The sequence below is a fragment of the Mus musculus genome, chromosome 14, assembly GCF_000001635.26.
Source record: "Mus musculus strain C57BL/6J chromosome 14, GRCm38.p6 C57BL/6J".
Lineage (NCBI taxonomy): Eukaryota > Metazoa > Chordata > Mammalia > Rodentia > Muridae > Mus > Mus musculus.
This window is the reverse complement of record NC_000080.6, coordinates 25,098,372-25,119,770: the sequence shown is the minus strand read 5'-3', so window position 1 is coordinate 25,119,770 and position 21,399 is coordinate 25,098,372. Positions and strand designations below refer to the sequence as shown.

At 46.7% G+C, this 21,399-nt stretch overlaps 1 long non-coding RNA gene across 1 annotated transcript, besides 1 other annotated feature; it reads right to left on the bottom strand.

Moving 5' to 3' along the window:
* Positions 1–6,839: 6,839 nt before the first annotated feature.
* Gm32123 (predicted gene, 32123) lies at positions 6,840–10,510 on the bottom strand. Its single transcript, NR_153781.1, has 3 exons — positions 10,502–10,510; positions 10,240–10,385; positions 6,840–8,676 (listed from the first exon to the last, which is right to left on the bottom strand). It is a non-coding gene; the product is annotated as a predicted gene, 32123 (long non-coding RNA).
* Positions 9,035–12,616: an enhancer, noted in NCBI's record as "VISTA enhancer mm1446". NCBI's record gives its function as "enhancer in: neural tube[3/4] | hindbrain (rhombencephalon)[3/4] | midbrain (mesencephalon)[3/4] | forebrain[3/4] | eye[3/4]" and the evidence as "EXISTENCE:transgenic organism evidence [ECO:0001131][PMID:17130149]".

Here is a 21,399-nt window from a genome sequence, read left to right as displayed (position 1 = left end):
CATGCAGTTTATACGGCTGTGAGAATCAAACCCGGAGTCTCGTGCATACAGGCAAGTATTCTACCACCTGAACATCTCCAGTCCTCACTGCAGATTTAAACATGAGGCTTAAAGCTGACAAAGTTAATGTCCCTGCACTACATCAGTGGTGTAACGCTGCCTTTGTTGTGTGCAGATTGACACCTGTAATCCACACAGGATGACAGGTGGCACAGGACAGCCCCACTGTGAATTTTTCCTGCTTCTGTGACAGTGGGATTTGACAATTTCCCATTATGTCTCTCCTCTGGGACTTCAACATCATCCATCCATGCATGTGCTGTCATGCCATTAGGGTCTCACCTGATGAGGGCCAACATGGCTAGACTTGGCCTTGTCTGTAGGCCTGTGGGATGCTTGTAAGACCAGCAGGAATGTTTGACCATGTGACCACTGTAAGGAAAAATAGCAGCTAGTCTCACAGTCTTCATCCTCTGTCATCCACCGGCTTCTCATAAGGAAGTGTGGAAAGTGTCCATACCCAGGCCCACCTCAGAGCCATGAAGTTAAACCCAAGGTGCAGTGGTGTGGAGAAAGCATGATATAAGCCAGCCATGCAAACATGAGATTGCATCAGAAGTCTGTGGTGAATGTGGAAGGGCCAAACACGGACGACCCAGCCCTGCAGTTCCTAAGTCTGATGGGTCATGTGTGGACACAGAAAGGGGCATCCCTCACAGAAACCCTGCAGTCCCTGCTCAAGAGACTCCATTTCAGGAGCCATCAACTTCAATGACAGGGATATTTAGAGAGTACATAGAAGAGCCTCAGTAGGAGACATGGCCATGGACTTGGCCTGAGACTCAGATCCCCTGACTCCCTACCTGCTCCCTGTGGTCTCTGGCCAATCACCACTCCACATGAGTCCCAGTCTTTGGTGAGCATCCTCTCCAGCTCAGAGAGTAGCTGGGAAGGCACATTGTTGGAGTCAGGCTTGGCTTGGAGTCTAGTTGTACTGCTTGACTGCTGTGTGGGCCCAGCCAAGGCCTTCATCGGCATCATGGAGAATAAGGCTAATGAATCATGGCTGGTTATGGGGTTTAAACATATGCTAACACTCTTTGTAAGCTCCAAAACCATGAATTATTTGCTGTGTAAATTGAAACTTAAGTCCAGGATAAAGGATGCCTGGGAACAATCCCCCAAGAGAAGCAGCCACATGTCCATCTCTTCTGTCCATACCAGGATTTCCTGAAAGCCACCCTACGGCAAACAAGCCCTTGTGTGTGCAAAGCTGAAAGATGATCTGAAATCCCAAGATGGATGCTAGTGGGTGGTCCAAAGGAGAGGATCTAATCACCCTCCCTAGCATTCATACTAAGGGAAGCAGGTTGAATGACTGCCTTTCTGAGAAAGCTCGACATTCAGTCAGCACTCCATATATCAGGGGGAAATATGATTGATGGAAGGGGAGAATGTAGGGCAGTGCATTAGTTTGCTTCTGATGCTGTGATAAAACACCACAATCAAAGGCAACTTGAGGAGGAAAAGGTTTGTTTCATGTCCAATGCTATGAGCCATCATTGAGGGAAACTAGGACAGGGACTCAAGCAGGGCAGGCACCTGGAGGCAGGAACTGGAGCAGAGACTATGGAGGAACTCTGCTTATTGAATGGATCTCTGTGGCCTGTTCATCCTGTTTTCTTGTACACTCCAGGACTCCCTGCCTAAGGGTAGCGCCGCCCATAGTGGGCTTAGCCATCCCACATCAACCATTCATCAAGAAAATGGCCCACAGACTTGCCTACAGGCCAATCTGATGGAGGCATTTTCTCAACTGAAGTTCCTTATTCCCAGATGACCCTAGCTGTGTCAAGTTGCAAAATAAATAAATAAATAAATAAATAAATAAATAAATAAATAAATTAAATTTAAAAAAATCTAATCAGCATAGTCAGGAATAGAAAGTCTTCCCAGGACAGACCACTTCTCTATGCTTCAGCTGCCCCTTGCCATCTCTGTCACAGCTCTCAGCCAAGATGGTGACAGTGAGATCAGCTTCCTGTCACAAAACCCACAGGCACATTGAAGACAGCTCTTTACTGTGGTAGTTGTCACTTGGTTCCTGTCCTTGTACCTGATCTGTGACTGATGGGCATGCAAGCTGAAGGAATGCTTGAATGAGGGAGACATCAAACTGAGAGGCAGAGATCTTCCTGCAGAGCTCGGCTAACTCTCAGCCACGACCTGGCCACTAGACTGGGGGGCAAGCAGAAGGCCAAGGGGAAGCAGTTTGATGAGGAAACCAAGAAGAAGTTTGGAAAACCAAACCATTGAGTAACACAATAGAAGATGAATTGCCAGGGGAGGGGGTATGGGCAGGAGAAGGAACAGTTTAAAGCAACCACCTCATGAGTTGACAGGTTTGGAATTAGTAACAACCTCAAAGGAGAGAGATGAAAAGGAAGAAAAAGGTTTTGAAGGAGTTTGGATAACTCGGTGAGGAAGAGTTCAGTGGCTCACATTGCAGGGAGATCTTCAGTCAGGTCTCAGAGGAGAGAGAGAGGAGAGGGGAATTGGGTGTGTGTGTTTGTGTCTACGGAGAGTTTCTGCCAGAAATGCCTCAACACTGCCACCCCTATCAGAAGGGGAAAGGGTCAGCCCACCCACACTCCTGTTTGTCTTACTCTGCCTGTCAGAAACCAACAGCCACATAGATAAAGCTCTCAGATCTGAAGCAGAAAGAGGGAGACAGTTTGTTCTGGGCCTTGAGTGATTAAGTCTCGGAGCAAACTGGCTCATTTTGCTTTCCTTCAATTTCTCACCTTGAAAGCCTCACAATAACGATTAAGAACTGTTCAGGAATAGTTACTCTCTCACCAGGGCATGAGAAGCAGAGGGCATCAGTCCCCATGTTCTAAGGGTCTGATTCAAACAAGAGCAGCCATACAAACTGGCCAGGAGCTCTGGTCAAACGAGACACACTGGGGAAGCTGCTGGACAGTCAATGGCCTGTTGTGGCTTAGGACTCCTTTGTAGACAGAGAAAGTTCTGTACAGGACAAAAGAGGGACTTCTGTTTGGACAAAGTGGTCAATAAGACCTCTAGCACCCATGGGATAACTCCATGATGGCTTGAGTTGGGGTGTGTGTAACACACTTCAAAAAGCGGCCTCTACTGGTGACATGGGGTACTGCAGCCCAGCTTGAGTAGCTGGTGTAATACAATCAGAACAGGCTTGTTAAGGAGGGCGTCCTATGGTATCAACATGCTGTCGTGGAAGTACTTGATTGCATATGAAGAGAAAATTCAAATTCTAAAGGACCATCCTAGAGCAATTCTAGTGATGTATATGCTGAAGCCTACAGGGTTCCAGAAAGGTGGTAACCCATACGTAGTATACAACTACCACGCCCTCCTGGTTACACAAAGTGTAAGCAGAACCCTTATTCTACAAAGTATCTGTGATAAACTGCTATGAGATGTGCGTCTGCCTTGGCAGTATAACTGAAGGGAAAATAAGTTTCTTGATGTATTATCACATGATCACCTGTGTGATAGTCACATTGTAGGTCTCTTGTGGGAGTCACAGTGTACAGAGTAGGTCCCAAGGGAAGCAAGACTTGCCTGTGGAGTTGGATTAAACTTTTCGATCAGAGTGAAGCATGCAGCATAAGCCTGCAGTTTGAGTACTCAGTGGACAGAGGCAGGTGGATCTCCCCATGAATTTGAGGACAGCCTGGTCTACAGAGAGGTACTCAGTCTCAAAACATTTTCTTTTTCAGTCAGAAAGATGAGTCCGGGAATGCACAGAAATGATGCATCAGGACCAGGAGGGTCTGAAAGCCATTCCTTTAAACTGCATTCCTCAGTTCAGATGGTAAACTGAGATCACAGATGAGTGATTCTTTCAGTGGCCCTTAGCAAGAGGAAAAACTAGTCACATACAGGATTCCAGCCCAGGGCCTTCTTAGGAAGATTGCTAGCTCCCTATTTTCTACAGTTGTACCATCTAAGGATCTCTCTTGCAACTCCTTTAAGAGGTTATTTTATGATGGAAATGGCGTAAATTCTTTACTGCACTGTCTTGAAGACTATAGCATCTGCCTCGCCCCGAGAAGAGATCCTCACTCTCCTTTTGCAAGTATGGTTGGGGTCAAAACATCGCGTCTTTAGAATCATATGAATCCAGGTGACAGCGTCCATGTGACAAGTGGAAGACCAAGCTCACGAGAGTAGGGAAGTCACTCTGGGACCCTTTGAGCATCCTCTAGCAGGAGCACTCTTGTGCCCAGCTTCAGTGCCCTTCAGGAGACGATTAGAGTCATCTCAAGGAAGGCTGAATTGGGGGCACCAAGCCTCCGTGGACTCAAGAGCATCTTCACTCCAGCATCCCTTATGCGCCTCATAATGGATCCTTTCTTTAAACATTACACCCCTCAATTAGCTCATAATTGCTGTCCATGCCCTATGAATTATGCATTGTGTGAGGCAAATACAGGTTCCCAGGCACTGGACAAATCGCAAGCTGTTGAAGAAGCTGGGGTAATTACCAAAACAATCCTGGGACCCTGGGGAAGGGAATGCATTTCTTGCCTCTCCTCCCTGCCTTCTTCCACGCATGACTGGGGTTCGTCCCCCCACCCCACCCCGGGCTTCAGTCAGTAGTGTCTGGGTTCAGAGCCTGTACCCTGTGCCCAGGAAGATGTTGACGCTCACTCTGTTTCAGTGCCCTTACTACTTACAGCCTCGCCAGCCCTTTGCATCCTTAGCTTGAAGCATTTGCTCCCTCTTGAGTTTGTGTGTTTCATAGGGCTGGGTTTTGGGTAAGGATCACCTTTGTGGCAAAACAGAGATGGTGGCTTGTTCAGCAAGTGACAAATGTCATGGCAGTGGATGGCTTAAAGCTATTTTTTTCTTTTTTTGAAAAGGGACAAAGAGGCCACTTGGGAAGCACTCGCGTTAATTACAAGGGAATTTACATTTATTGAAACTTCTCAAACCCTCTAACAGAGGGTTAAGATATGTATTCAAAAAGCAATAAAATAGCAGTCCTTCCCTTATGCTCAGCCACCCATGCTGGTTCTCCACCATCTACCCTTGCATGCAAGTTGTCTTGAGTCATTTGGTTAATGCTATACATAAACACATGTGTGCACTCATGGCAATCTTATATTGAGCAGAGGGTAACTGTCTTTCTATGGATCCCCCCCATTCTTCCTAGATATTCATTTGAAGAATAACCAATCACTACAATTATCTTTCTATCCAGACAGCTTGAATAAGGTATCTTTAGATTTTTGCATTCAAATCTTTTTCTATAAAACAACTTAGTTCTTACAAGTTTATTCAGCTTAAAGGAATGAAGGCTTATTCTAGATTCTATGCATTTTGATCTCTGTGTGTCTGTCAGTCTCTTCCTCCCCCTCCCTCCCTCCCCCTCCCTCCCTCCCTCCCTCCCTCCCTCCCTTCAGCATTGCCCCCCAAGGTCTAATACATGCTAGGTAAGGACTCTAGCACTGAGCTATATCCTTTTTATTAATTTTGAAACAGTTTTAATAATTTGCCCAGGCTGGCCTTGAACTCACTCCCTAGCTCAGGCTGCTCTTGAACTTGTGACTCCTCAGACCTTCAAGTCCCTCTGACTTTCTTACACATCTTTCATGGAATTCATACTGAGCCGACTGCTATGCCAGGCTTTTAATATTTCTGCCATTCATCTAGTTATTCTTTAAATGTTTATTTAGAGCTATTATGTGCCATTGCGCTGGGCCAGAAACTGGAGTTGCCAAAGTCGTGGTCCTTGCTTTTAAGTAGCTCATGATCTTTCAAAGAAGACAGAAGGCCATCGAATCCTGAGCTGATGACCTGAACTCAGGGCTCAGTATGGCAAACAAAAGGCCAAGGACTGAGCTTAAACCTTAGCATCTCCACTTCCGGAACTTCATAATCTTTGTGGATCTCAGTTTCTTTATCTGTAAAATGGGAGGAAGTAGGAATACAAGTGGGCAACGTTATGAACATTCTCTTCACAAAATTTTAGAATCCATTTGTACTTTTTAAAAGTCAGTCATGCATTGGTTTGAAATTTTACTAAGATACAAATTCCAACCAAGTGGGCACCAGTATGAACACTGCTACTTTCTTCACGGAACAAAAGATAAAACTGAGCTAATTACTTTTGATATCAAAAGGTCAATTATTTGTAGGTTCCAAATCCTCCCCCCTGTGGTCATCTCTTTGGCAGGAAACATGACTAAGCCTGTGGGAGTGGAAAGAGGAGGATGGGCTGGGCTTATCTAGTGGCTTGGAGTCAGCTGGGGAGCTGAGGTCAGGCAATGGGAGGAAGGATCAAATTTAAATGAAGAGAAAGGTTGAAGTTGCTAGCAAAGGAGCTGGACTTCAGAGAGGGCCCAGGCGCATGAGGCTACTTCACATAACAATGTTTTTCCTTTACTTATTCAACAACATGTTCTTCCATACCAGTCTGGGCAGGTGCTGGTCACACAGGGTGATCCCTCTCCTGGGAAGGTTTGTGATCTAGTTAGGAGGATCAGACATTTCAAAAACCCAAAGGTGGGTGACAATTGCTGGCAGATTAGTCTACATGGCCATCGAACCAGATCTGGCCTGCAGTCAGGGAGGCTGTATTTGAGCGAGTGACAATGGATCTGTGATACAGAGGAAAGAGCTACCAAGGAGTAAGGGAGTCACTACGCAGACGTGGAACAGCATGATGGTGCTGAGGAGCAGCACGAGCTGACTACAGGAACCGTGACTCACCAGTTTTGGTGAAAGTGGTGTTTACCAGCTTTCAGTAAAAAGGGAGAAGGAAGATTGAACCAGAAAGGCAACGACGCTTTGTGTTCATCCATAAGACGGTTTTTTACACAACCATAAAAATATACAGAGAGCACTGAGATACTCGAATGTCAAGATTTCAGAAGCAGTATCAATGGTGTTAGTTTCTTCTAGAAGGGCTTGCATGGGAGCCCTGGCTCTTGCTTTTCACGAGTAAACCATATGTGAGCTTTAAGAGCTCCTGGAAGCAGAAGCCGGTGAGCATCAGTCCTAATCAGGTTCTCTCTCCAGCCCTCACTTCTGACCCCCGAGTCTTCCTGAGAACTGCTGCTGCTCTGACCAGTGAGAACTCGGGAACTACAGCCATTTCTGTTACTCTAGTTCCCTCAACAAGTGCCTCTATGTGTTATGTGGGTAGAGAAAAAAGGGGGGGGGGTTGACAATTCATCAAGTCTAGGAAAGAGATTAAGTAACTACTCGGGCTTTAATTGTGTGCCTTATCGGAGAGTTTGATGTTTGTAACATGCATTATAAGTCTCTAACTGGGGACATAATTAGGAATATTTTCCAAACACATTTGATCTGAAAACATGCTTTTCCTGCGAATCCTGGGCAGATGTGTTTCAGAGTTTGTTTTTGGTAACTGCTACTTAAGTGAGTACCTTAAGTCTGAAACCTCAGTGGACTGGATTGTAGAGGTCACTTTGTCCAAACCTTCCGTGCAACAGAAGGCTGTGACTAAATCCCAGTGACCTTAATCCACCTTGCAGGTGTCACTGCAGACACACCCCTTCCACCAGATACTGTGATGCTGTAGGCGAGAAAAGTGGCACCAAGAGTAGTGATGTCCCTATGTCCTGTGGTGCTACTGCCAGCCAGTTCTGGCTCTGGCCCTCAGTTTCAAGGTGTGTTCAACAAGTACTAAGCATCTGTGGTTCTGAGGACTCAACACTACCTGACAAGTACCTGGCACACCAGAATCACACAGGAGAGTTGTCAGCCAGCTGGCATCTCACCCCAAGAAACACGCACCCTGCTTTATACAACCAATTATATGCAAATATTCTTTGTAGGATATGCAAATACTCATGGCATTTTCTATAGCATTAGGTTTTAGTCTTATTTCTAAGAAAACATACTGAATTCAAGGGCCAGGAGAAACATTCTATTCTATCTGCTGGTGCACCAACCTCCCAGCAAGCTCTTTGATTATTTAACCTGGTGTTAATTTCATTAAGAACAAATGCACCAGACTTTATTATCCTTTAGAAGAACGGAGGCTTCAGAATTAGAACACTGCATATTTATGAGTGTGGGGTGTGTGTGTGTGTGTGTGTGTGTGTGTTTGTGTATGCACAAGCATGAACATGGAGGCCAGAGATCAATGCTGGGTATCTTCCACAATCCTTTCCCATCATATGTTTTTGAGGCAGGGTCTCTCACTGATCTTGCAGCTCACTGCTTCCACTAGACAGGCTGATCAGCAAATCCCTGGAATTCTCCTCTCTGCTGGGCTCTTGCAGGCACATGTCACTGTATCTAGCTTTTATATGGGGTCTGAGGCTGAAACTCAGTCCTTCACACTTGTATGGAGGTTCCTTACAGATTGCTCCATTACACTGGACTCCCCTTTCCATTTTAGAGAAATGGATGTAGGCTCGATGAGAAGAGGCAATGTACTAAAGTTCTTACCGGACTCAGGAATTGTTCTGGTTCTAGAGAAGCGGGCTCCTTCCAGCTTCCAGCTTCCAGCTTCCCCTCGCACAAGTGACACTTTTCTTGGATGTTTAGACCCAGCATGATAAAGTGTTTTATTGTGGAATCATTATGACTTGGTAATCCTAGGAAACTCCCTAAGACTTCTGTCTCCTCGGTGGTCTGGGAAGATGTTGTTTGCTGAAGAGAAAAAAGTAAGCCATCAACCATCAGGGTGAGCTCAGTCCATGCTGACCTCCATTTTTCGCAAGTAGTCGGGAAGGAGAGGAAACGCTGGACTCCTTCTGCCTTGTTCCCTGGGGGAGCAGGTGCCAGACCACAGGCCTGACAGTTATGCAAATCAGATATACAGGCTGTAAAAACAACAACAAAGGGCACTAAACCTCTCTGAACATGCATCTTAGCCAGTGGTGAGTGAGGACTGAGAACAGTAAGCCTTGATGTCTCTCTCTAGTACTGGTCCAGGGAACAGCTTGGGCACCATTTCAGATGAGACAAGGGCACGCTGTCACTGTGGCTCAGGGGTCTCCTGTTCCTCCTGCTCCCTGAGTGTGTGTTTGCTTGTGTCATATGTGTAAGTGGGTGTGTCTCCCAGTAGGTCTCAGGTTCTGCCTCCAACTGACCTGGGCACTTCAGGCACCCACTGGGTTAAAGCTGTGCCAGAATGAACACTCACAGGGTGGATTAGAAAATGCCCTAACTACCTTTACTTCTGTGGTTGTATCACAGAAATTGACCAGTGGGGACCTTCTTGGAACTCAAATGACTCTATTGCCAGCCAAAGAATACTTAAAAAGTGTTTGATAAAAATCTTAAGTTGAAAGAAGACCCCAGCAAAAGCAGCAAGCATGGGCCTTAGTTAGCATCTGGACCATCCCTGATGTTACAGACAGATAAAGAAAGTGATGCAGGAGGGCTTGCAAGAAGATGCACAGTTAATAGCAGGGTAGATTCAGAAATATAAGTTCTTTCTGGACTCTGGGGTGGCAGCCTGGGGCTAGTCAACTTAGGCTAAGTGTATTCTACAGAGCAGCTGGTAGGGGACACTCTGCCACACAGTAGGGGTCAGAGAAGGTTCTGGCAATAATTCCTCACTTTGAAACCTCAAGAAAACCAAAATAAAATAAAGGTTGGGAGTGTCTGCCTTCACATTGTATTTATGTTTTTTTTCCTTCAGGTTCCTGGCCTGGCCTGTTTAATACCACAGACATGTTAATGACTCGAGGTTCCCTTCTCTGCCTTCAAGTTTGAAGGAACAAAGAGTGTGTTAGCCACCTTACTGTCAGCTTTCTCAGTAGCCTTTCCATACCCATTGTCCTAAGTCTAGGGTCAAGTTGGACAGGAAGGAAAAACCTGTCACAGCAATCAAATTTCATGAAAACCAGCCTATCCCCTTGAGCCACAAGGCCTTCTGTAAACCTGAGATAAGATCAGCCAGACCACACTTTGACACCTAATTCTGAATACCCCTCCCCCACACAGACACTTTGATTGCCCTATTTAAATCCAGAGCTTGTTTGTACCCCAAAGATGGACTTGGGGGCCACTGAGACCTATCCCTGTGGCTGCATTGATTGTATTTCTGTTTTTCACCATTGCTCAGATCTTTAGCTACTGCACTGGGGCTCCATGACCAGGCCCCCAGTGTAATTAGGATTTGGCTGCTGGGTCTTGGCTCTAAACCTCTGCTTATAGAATCTCTTCCTTTGACTAGGAGGTGACTTGAAAAAGGTGTATACAGACCAAGGCTGGGAACTTGGTCCTGGTCTCCTGTATTTTTTCGATAGTCTCCAATGATGTGGTTTGAGATGAAGGCTGATAAAGTTCTTCTAAAACTAGTCTGTGAGTTTGCTACCTGGCCCTCAGAGAGGACACTGGTGAGGCAGCTTCTGTAGGGAATTAAGAGGAGAAAAAAGGACATTTTAAAACAGAGAAGTGCACCCTCTCACCTTTTCAGACATTTATTAAGCACCTACTAGGTGCCAGGCAGCAGAGAGTCACCAACCTAGACAGCCAATCAGGACCATCTTACACAGCCTTCCTCCTGGATGTCAGCTGTCCAATTCTGGGCTTTGTGCTGGCTCTCTTTCTTCCTCTCTCTCTCTCTCTCTTTCTTTCTTTCTTTCTTAAGCCACCAACAAGACTCTGACCTCTCCGGGAACACACAATGCAGGCAGTCACTCATGCATTAACAACCACCGGGCCCCAAAGGTCGTTTCTATGACAACCCCGGGGTCCTTAATGACCCTGGCAGGCCAATGATTTTGTTTTGTTTGAGAGTGAAGGAATAATAAGTCAGGCTGGCTGGCTCAGGCGCTCACTCACCCCTCTCCCGCTTCCCCCCCTCTCCACTGCACTGATATACTGTTCATTATCTGACTGCTGCACCAGCCCCAGAGACAGCAGCAGCTAGCTAGCTCTGAAAGACAAGAGCCTGACTGCAGACAAAGAGCTGTAAAGGACCGGAGTGTGCCTCGCATCCAGGGCTACTCAGCTTCATTAATTCCATGGCCAGCTGGGAAGTAAGAGCCTGGACTTTGGGGTCCTCAGCTCTTGGAGTCCAGTGGTGTTCACGTGAACCCCAAGTCCTTGTACGAGTTCCTGCCAGGAGACCTTTCTATCAGGAGGTGTGCCTGATTTACAGACAGCTAGCGCTGCTCAGATAGCAAGACCTATCATTTTAATGATGAGATGAATAAGGCGATTGATGAGCAGTCCCACTAGCCTCCGTGTGGAGGTTCAGTAACTGAGGAGGCCGGACCTGACTGCGAAGACAAAGGCAGCTGCCAGGTTCGCTGCTGACTCTTGTCCGGGTCCCCGGGTGGGGCCCTGCCCCCTTGCTTCCTCAGTTCCGGGTCTCTTCTTCTACCTTGAGACACTTCCTGGGGAGGAAGCTTTCATTGTCTTCTGATCTCGGGGCAAACAGGCCTCCAGCTTGTCACATTAATTTTCAAACGCGACGTTCGGCAGCCTGGGATTTTGCTAGCAGACACTCGGAATGATTTTTTGTTGTGTGTGCACAGCTAAAATCCCTGAGAATAAGTCATTATCCTCTAAGAGGGAGGAAAAAAAAAAACCAGCTCCTACTGGCTGCCCCGTGGCCCAATCAGCTGACTCATTCCCCATGATTCCCTGAAGTAATTAGCGTTTTCATTTTTCCCAACCTGCCTATTAGATAAACTCCAGGTTCTCCTTGAGTTGAAGCACATTTTTTGAGTTGGTGAGCCTCAGCTTCTCCCTAAGAAACAAAAGAAGGCACCAGGAGGAGAGGAGGACAAAGAAATGGGTGACTGGGTCTTCTGTGCTCCTACTTGGATGGTTTTGTACCACAGAAATGACTCTAAGCATGCTATGTTCAGGGCCCCCTGGTGAGGGACGAGTCCAGCATCTTGCATTAATTCCAGCATGGGTTGGTCAAAGGATATTTGGATCTTTAGAGGGCAATTTCTAAGCACCCAAAGGTTCAGAGGTATTTTGATGGCTAGCTTTAGTTGCCAACCTGACACAACTTAGACTTATTTGGGAAGAGGGTTTCAGTGAGGGTTGGTCTACACTGTGTCAGATGATGGGCATGTCTGTGGAGACTGTCTTAACTGAGTTAACTGATGTGGGAAGGCTCAGACCACCAAGGTGTGTGTGGGGGGTACCATTCCCTAGGCAGGGGTTCCTGAACTGTGTAAGAGATGAGGCTGAGCACAAGCAAGCAAGCAAACGAGTATGAATATATCCGTTTCTCTTTGGTCTTGACTGGATGTGGTATGACTGGTTTCACCTTCCTGCCCTGGTGATGCCATTCCCCTAATGATGCACTGTAACCTGGAATTATAAGCCGAGTAAACTCTTTCTTGCCTAAGTTGCATTTCGTTAGGATGTTTGACCACAGACACAGAAATGAAGCCAGGGCCAATGTGGTGTAGGTCAGCGCTTGCTCACACCTCTCTTCATCTTGTCTCCCTTGTCCACTGAGGGCTAACTGAAGAGCAGGGATGGAATGTTCTGGAAGAATGCAGAGCCTGTGTTTGCATCAGTGAGGAGGTGGAGTTGGCCTGGGGCTGAGTTCTTTGCAGAATGGATAGAAGGCTTCTCCAACATTTTAGATGGGCTGCTGTAGACGTGTTCTTGCGTAGCTTCTCTTCTGTCTGGCAGATGCAACCACTGAAACTCCAGGGGAACTTGAAAGAAGACAGAACATGGAATCCTTTCAACATCAATGTTTTTAGAGTTTTCATATATGGTCAACTAATTCTAGTGTTCTAGGACTTGGTTCTAGTTAAACAAAAAACCAAAATTGATAACACCTTTCCAGAAGTTTCCAGGGACCATCAGTTCATGTTCTGTACTAGAGGCCCTTGTGTGGATGACCTGTGGCTGGATAATAACTTTGGCACTCCGTGTAAGTTCTTGGAAATGATGCACGGGGCCTAACCTGCACTCCTACATCATATACAGGCAGTCTCCATACATGCTAAGGAAATGACAACTTGGGGCCAAGTGCTCAGGATTGTGACATTGGCTGGGATGTTCTGTGGCATTCCCCCTAGGTACAGGCTGCTCATTGTACCTCCCTACACACCTTTGGTTATATCATAAAGTATAATAAAGCTCTCTGGAGTGCAGAAGATCAGGTGCTCAGACCCATCCTATGGGTGTGGTGCCTGCCTGGTCCAGAGTTCTCCCTTGGGCAGAAGAGGGTTCAGCTGTCCAGAGCAGAGGGAGGAGGACTTTTCCTCTTCTCATAGTACAAATGAGTGGTTCCATTCTAGCTTTCTAGAATCTACATTCATTGGTACGATTGGTCGATCACACTTCTCTCCTGACACCTAGGTCTCCCATGGTCCCCCATCTGACAGCAGCATGGCTTGAGTCCCCATTGTTCTAAAACCTTTGATTTCCTTGTGAATTTTTTTTCTTTGCTCACACTCTAGGTGTTGCTGTGTCCACCGATCTGTTTTCTGCTGACCGTGAGTTCCTTGGACCCCCAAATCCGCTCACTTACCGTCATCTGACAGACACGGACACTTCACCAACGGTGTGCTGTCACTTTGGGTTTGGGAAATCTGGAAGGACTATTTCATCTTTGTTTCAAACTTACTCTATTCTACTACTAATGACCTCATCCCTTGAGCTAAAATTGGGCAGCAGCCTTGAATGTCAGAGAAGAACAGCGCCTTGGGTGCAGCGTTAACTAACCCTTCCAAGGACACGTCCTCACATCAAGGTGGGACTGCTTAACCGTGAATGGCTTAGAAGTTGGCAGTAGTAGAATGATCTGCAGAGTGTACCTTGTCACAACTGACTCCTATTTCCTGCTCTCCTCTGCCTTCCAATGGCTACAGAATTCAGTGGCTCTGCACTCCTGCATCTCTCTGGCCACCTTCCCTTCCCCGTTGCTCTGGACTGCACCATAGTTGCTGTAGCTGCTGTAGCTGCTGTAGCTCCCCTATATTTCCGTAGCCACCCCCCAGTTGAGCCACTTCCAGCACCTCTTGGTCTTTCTTCCAAAGCACAAGACTCAATGAAACTTGTCAAAACTCGGTAACACGGGCCGAAACGCCACATTTGTCCCCGGACCTTCACTGTCTTCTATAGTATGAGCCCAGTGGGCCTCACACTGACTTTCCTACTGCCCAACAGCTCCTGGTATTTCCTTAAGCTGGAATGTTCCCCCACTATGAATCTCCCTTAAATCTAAGTGCTTCCAGATGTTTCCAGGCTCAGTCAGGGCCGCCGCCTTCTGCAACCAGTTCTAGCTCGGCAGCTAACAGGCAGTCTCTTCCATCATCAGAACCCCCGTGTTCTCCCCCATGGCAAGATTGTGCAGGCTCCTGCAGCAAATATCACAGCGATAGGGTGGGGAAGCTCCAATATAAGATCCCAATTTCCTCACCATCCTGGCACTTAGAAGTTCAAGGTCAAGGTTCTGATTAGTTCAGCTCCTGGACCATCATTGGGACTTGATAATTTTAATTTGGTGTGTTCTGAGGGAGGGGGCTGTGGAGAACACTTGCTTTCTCAAGTTCACTAATCTTATGGAACTAGAGCCCCCACCCTTACGACTTCTTTTAGAGGCTTTGTCTCCAAACACAACTCCATTAAAGGCTAGAACTTTCACTTTTTCTACGGAGTAAGAGCGGGGACTCGGACCTTCATTCTGTAACAGATAACCTGTCCTGGTTGATTACCAATACATCTCTCCCCTCTCCATGTTTTGAGCCCAAGGCAACCACTCTATCGCTGAGCTGTATCTCCCCAAACCTGGGGCACACATCTTATTTTCCCATCCAAGCCAGAAACATTCCTAGGACAGAGTCTGCATCTTTATTTTATTTATTTATTTATTTATTTATTTATTTATTTATTTATTTATTTATTTATTTATTTATTTATTCAAGACAGGGTTTCTCTGTGTAGTCCTGGCTGTCCTGGAACTCATGCTGTAGACCAGGCTGGCCTCAAACTCAGAAATCTGCCTGCCTCTGCCTCCCAAGTGCTGGGATTAAAGGAGTGCGTCACCACTGCCCGGCTTGCATCTTTATTTTTGTGGTCCCTCTGGGTGATAGGTGCCTCGCTAATATTTGTAATATTTGTGAGCTTACAAGTATGGTGTTCACCCCATTTTATCACCAGAGTTCCATCATGACCTGGCATAGTCCTGAGACTTTATCCATGTTTTCCCTCTACCTAAGGCTGTTCCTTTCTTCCTGGGACATGGGAGGTAGCTTATTCAATGCTTCTGTTTAATCTACTGAGGCCTGACAAAGACACTCACCCTGATTATGGCACATGTGCACTAACAGAGTTCAAGTCCTAGCTTCCTAATGGCCCTCTCACGGGGACTGTCTATGTGCTGCTGGCCCACTCTTGGTGCCAGGAACTTAGCCATATTACCACTTCCATGCATGCTCCCCAAGTGAGTTTCTAGAGGGCAAAGACTATGACCTTTTGTTCCCCATACCCAGCCTCTGATGTGTTGCTTGATGACCAATAACAGCACAATTAAACATGATTGAAAGAAGGCGCAGATAAAACGTGTAACTTTCAACAGTGTGTATCATTCCGACACCTGAAATGGAGATTTAAAAGTAAATATTGTAATGATTCAGACAATTGTGATACATGAATGTTCACAGCACTGTCTCATCTCAGAGACTACATAATGCGGTGACGAGATCAGTCTACAGAGGAGATGAAAGGCCTGACACTGGAGCTCTGTGTCAAGCTCTCTATTTAATTTGAAAAGAGGATTTCCGTACAACAGGAGTTTTTTACTATCGCTAGAAATATGTCACAAAACATCACAGATGCTCAGCCGCAGCCACTTCAGCTACAGCAGGTGCTTGGTGTAAGGGAATGCAGAAGAGCAGGTAGGAAGCCATTAGATCACAAAGGATTCTACCACTAGAGCAGAGGACTGCTCTGATCAGCGATAGAGACCAAGAGTCTTGTAGAGAACTATACATGTGCTCCCCAGAAATATGTGCAACAATTATAAAAGCTCAAAAAGAATTATCCCCATTTTACAGCTTAAACAATTGAGACCCAAAGAAGACACCTAACCTGTATCATCCACTATAAAATGTACACACACACACACACACACACACACACACACACACACACACACACACCCTGTCCATTCACCTCTCCAAGACCTTGTGATGAGCTACTTTGGTTTTTGTGCCAGAATATTACCTGCAATTGCGATCCATGTGCAGTTCAACGCAGGGTGGTGTCTTTCCATTTTCCTTAATTTAGGACTTAATGTGAGGGACCCATCATTGTGGCTGAGGTCACTAGCTGTCTTTAATTTCCATTCCCTCTTCTTCTACAGGGGCAGAGTGTTGTTGGAGTATATGGCTGGCCTCCCTTGAGACCGTGTTCCCACGTGCCTTTAAGGCACTGATAAATTTTGATTATTACTCGTTTGAATCCAAGTAACATAGCCGAGCACATGGCTGTGGGACTAAGCTGACTAAGCCCTGTCCAGTTGCCTGAGCAAAAGTGTTTACCTAGAATAGATTTGAGGCCTTTCGTGAAGAGAGACCCTCCCTCCCTGCCTCCTATCCCTCTCCCTTCCCCTCTCTTCCCCTCCCTCTGTGTGATTACACATGTGTGCATGCCACAACTCTGGCCGAGGTAGAGAACAATCTTGAAGGACAGTTCTCGCCTTCTACCTCCTTTGAGACAGGGTCTCTCTATTGGTCCATTGCTTACGCCAGGGCTGCTGTTCCGTGAGCTCCTGGGGGTCCCCCTGTCTGTGGTTACCACCCTGAAGTGAGAACAGTGAGATCCTGGACTCATACTACTCCTCTGGGCTCTGCATTGGTTCTGAGAACCCGCGCTTAGGTCTTCACACATGAGTAAGCAAGTGTTCTCCCTGCTGAGTCATGTCTCCAGCATCCTTCCAGACTTATATATTATTAAGCTTCTGATGTATTTAAGCCGCTGCTATATTTTGAGTTTTGGTGAACCCCAGCTAATATATTGCTGTTTTGGGGTGCCATGCATTAGCTGGGCTCAATCTCATTCACAGAGTGCAGCACCACTTGGTTTTGGCATAAACACTTCAGAGATGGAAGAACAAAAGGCCTCAGCCGGCAGTGGGACTGTCAGCTTCTGGCCTTGGTTTAGCATCATCTCCTTGTCTTCAGTCCCCATTGTCCTATGGTCCTACTGCTTGTCACTGGAATGCTCATTGAAACACAGATGGGTCTTCACCTGAGATACAGCTTATGGTGAGAGCAAACATTTTCCACCTGATGTCTCCTTCTCTGCCTTCCCTGTTTTTGCTGGAAGTAAGAAGAGCAGAGCCCATTGAGTACCTTGGGCTTTCTCTAGCTGAACAACACTGTACTCTGGACACTTGACCTCTGGGTCCCTCCAAAGCATACTATGCAGGAAACAGCATTTGGTACCTGCCTAGTTTCCCATATGCCTCTTCGAATGGCATCCAGTGGGAAAATGGAACCTTTAGAGTGCTCCTCAATCTGTAGAAGAACATCGCTGTCCTCTGTCCCCAAATCAAAATGGGCTGGAAGCTCTGTCCTGGGTCCCCTCCATGAACAGGGTACAGGGAACAGCAGCTTAGCCTGAAGCAGCACTGGGTTCCCATGTGGCCAGCTGCATGAGTGTCCCGGTGTGGGCTCTCCTGAGCCTCCCCTCTTCTTTCATCTCCCCAACTTGTACTGTCTCTTACCCTTTGTAAGATAAAGCCTATATTAGCTTTCCCCAGCAGTTTGTTATATAAAACGCTCCACATGACAGCTCAGAGTTGCCCTGGCTCTCCCATTTCCGGCAACCCTTTAAAGATCTTTCTTAATGTCCCTGCTCTATAATCCATTAATTTCTATTTTACGACTAGAAACTTCCCTTGGTATTTTTTTTTCTCTAGTCATTTTCCTCCTCTTTTCAACCCCTCCCCCTTCTTGGCATTTTCTCCCATTTTGTCTTCAGTGAGGCCCGTGTCCCAACATCTCACCTTCTGTGAGCAGGGAAAGCAATCACCAGGGCAGCTCTCTGTGGCTATGACAAGATACCTCGGGTGGTCGGTCAGTCTGTGGGAAGAGCGGGGCCGAGGAGACAGCAGCCGTTAACGTGCTTGCTGCGGAAGCACAAGGTCCCGAGTCTGGAACTCTCGCACTTGTCTAAAAGCCGGACAAGGCAACCTCCGGGCTCCATATGTGTATTCACATGCAGTCCCCATCACGCACGTAAATCACATGAAGCAAAACAGAAAGAAAGAAGTAAGTAAATAAAATGACTTTAAAAGAAGAAAGGTTTGTTTGAGCTCATAGTTTTAGAGATTTCAGTCCACGGTGCTCTGTGGTACCACCCCGAGTGATGACTGGACTTCACGTGTGGAAGTCACGATGTCTGGAAAGCGAAGGAGAAAGAGAGCCAGGGGCTGAGCTCCTGATAGCCTCTGCAAAGACACAGCCCCAATAGCCTAACAGCCTTCCACTAGGCCCACCTCCCAAAGCTTCCTTCAGCTTCTCAGGATCTTAGGTTGGCAATGGAGCCTTCAGTGTGTGGCCTGAGGAGGTATTTTAAACTCAGATATCACGGTTTCCCCACAAATAAAAACAGAACCCTAAAGAATGTGTTTTTAGTCACAGAGCCTTTTCTTCCTTCCCATGGAAGTCCCACCACCTTCTGCTCTTTTTGTACAGCATTGATAATGTTCATTCTGTCTCCCTTATCATCTCCTCTACTGTCTGAGGACTGACATCAGGCAGTGGGTTTCATACTTTTTTCTACTTGGTTCATACAGTTCCTGGCACACAGTAGGCTTGCTTTTTTCCAGAACACAATAGGTTTGAATTCCCCAACACATAATACATTCTTAATTCTTGGCACCTAATAGTTTCTTAGTTTTTGGTACACAGTAGGTTCTCAATTCATAGTAGGCTCTTGCTTCTTGGACATAGCAGGCTCTAAGTCCCTGGCATACAGTAAGTACTTAGTAGGTTCTTGGCTCCCAACACACAGTAGGTCCTTCATGAATCGTGACTGATGGCCACAAGAAGCTTTCTTTGTGTTTAGTGTTTCAATGTGTCCTCATGAGACAACCAATGGGTGCCCTGACCACCACACAAATTAACACCTTCTGCTTTTCACAAGGCACCATTGACAGAATGAAAACACAAGCTACATTCTGTGAGAAAATAAAGAGCTCATATCCAAATATTTAAGGAACTTTCAAAAAAATCAATCTTAAGAAAACAGCACAATAAAAAAAAGTGAGCTAAAGACTTGAATAGAAGCTTTACAAAAGGTGGTATTTGGATGGGGAACCACATGAAAAGATGCGCATCCGCATTAGTAATTAGGGAAATGCAAATGAGACGCACAATAGCACAGGACTGTCAGAGCAGGTAAAACTTAAAACACTGTTGGTGAGGCTGAGAAGGAAGCAGAACTCTCACGTAGCTGCTGGGCGTGTGAAAGAGCCCAGCTACACTGGTAAATACTGTTTCTTAAAAAGTTAACTCTCTTCTTCCCGTGTGACTGAACCTTCCCATGCTTAGTACTTGCCCAGAAGAAAAAGACAACACGCCCCAGGACAGCTTCTTCACAGAGGCTCTGCGCAAACACGAAACAGCCCAAATGCCTCTTAACTGAGAGGGAAGAAACAGTGCGTAGTCCATCCTTCCAGAAGAATATTACTCAACCACCAAAAAGGATAAGCAACTGGAATATATTACAGCATCGATGGATCTAACAGGCTAACGAGGGCAAAAACACTAGACCGCAGTGTGCAAACTGACTGACTCCTTTACCGTGGGAGCCAGGACACACAAGAGGGCGCACAGACATAGAAAGCAGATTGGTGACTGGGGCTGGGGCCCAGAGCTGCTGAGCAGTAGAGGGAAGAACTACCAACTGGGGCGCTCTGGGGACAGGCGCAGGCGTGCCCAGTGTTGTGTGGTATCAGGAGATATCCGATGAACTGCACGAAATTGTGTGGTTTGAGTACACAGTCTCCTGTGTGCCAGCTTGCCTCTAAAGAACGCTATTATAGCAACAAATCGATACATAAAGCAGCAAGGAAATGCTTTTGATTACATTTCTTCAATTCTCTGCCCTGCCTCCGTCGCCCTGAAAAAAAAGAAATTGTTCACAGAGCTCCCGTCCAGGGCAGGGTTGGCCTTCTTGTGGCCCTGGCCAAAGCCTCTTGACTTTGTTGTTGGAATCTGTTTCTGGGTTGGACCAGGGCATGTTACTAGCTCAGTGATCGTCTAGGTGAGGCCCTGGGTTCACATGGGCATGTGTGCACACATGGAGCTCATGGATCTGCAAAGTTGTAAAATTGTCTTACCACAGACATTTTCCACATTTGCCTCTCAACCCTCTGGCTTTCAGCCACACTCAGAAAAAGGAACAAGGGAGAAGCCTAGAGGGAGGGCTCATTCAGAGACTGCGCAGCAGACAACGCAGGAGGACTTAGGTAAAAAGGAGATGGCAATGAAGAAAGAGTCTGGAGCCTGTGCACACTGCGGAATGCAAGGGGAGTTTGCTGTACAGTGTGTTGGGTACTTGGATGCCTGGGTGCAGTAATACTGGTTAGTAACGGAGCTCACGATGCCGATTTAATATGAGGTGTGCGGTGTGGCTCAAGGATCAGTCCTCCTCTACAGTCTCCAAGCTATGCCCACGGAAGTGGGCTCAAAGCAGAGCCAGTCTCCACCAAAGTCCATGGAGATGCCTTGGTGGTGAGTTATTTGGGGGTAGGGGGTTGATAAATAGCTAATCAGGCTTAGGAAATGGCACATTGCAGCAGACCACACACCCCAGAGCAGTGAACCATGTGACAGCAGACTTTGGGGAGAGATGTGGGGTGGCTAGAAAGCACATAGGTACAGATGGGGACAGGGATTCAAGGACTGACTATGTGGACCCTGGTAGTGAGAGGTCTCTCTGCTGGTGCACATGAGGAGCCTTTCCTTTGCTGGAGGCCGTCTCCCTAGACACCGACAACACACAGGTGACAAATGGAAATCCATGTGCACTGTAAAGCATTTGCAGAGGAAACGGCAAGGAATGTCCAAATGAAAGCCTTAGTCCTGTGGCCTTTTGTCCCAGCCACCTGTAGAAACTCTCTTCAAGAGGTTCCACGGAAGCTGTCCCCAGCCTTAGCTTGTCTTATGACTTTGAACTTGAGGTCAAGGCACTGCAGAGACCTCAGGTTCTTGGAGGTGAATGGCTGAAATGGGAGCATGATAAGGATTAAAAACCTGGTGCTAGCCCTGCTTGGCCAAGCTCCTGGTGGCCAGCTTCTCCTCTCAATTTCCTGCCTCTATGCCTTGGAAGGAAACAGCGTTAGCTACTTTTCCTGATTCTCTGACAAAACATCTGATAAAAGTAACTCAAGGCTCACAGTTTGAGGGCACACAGTCCATCATG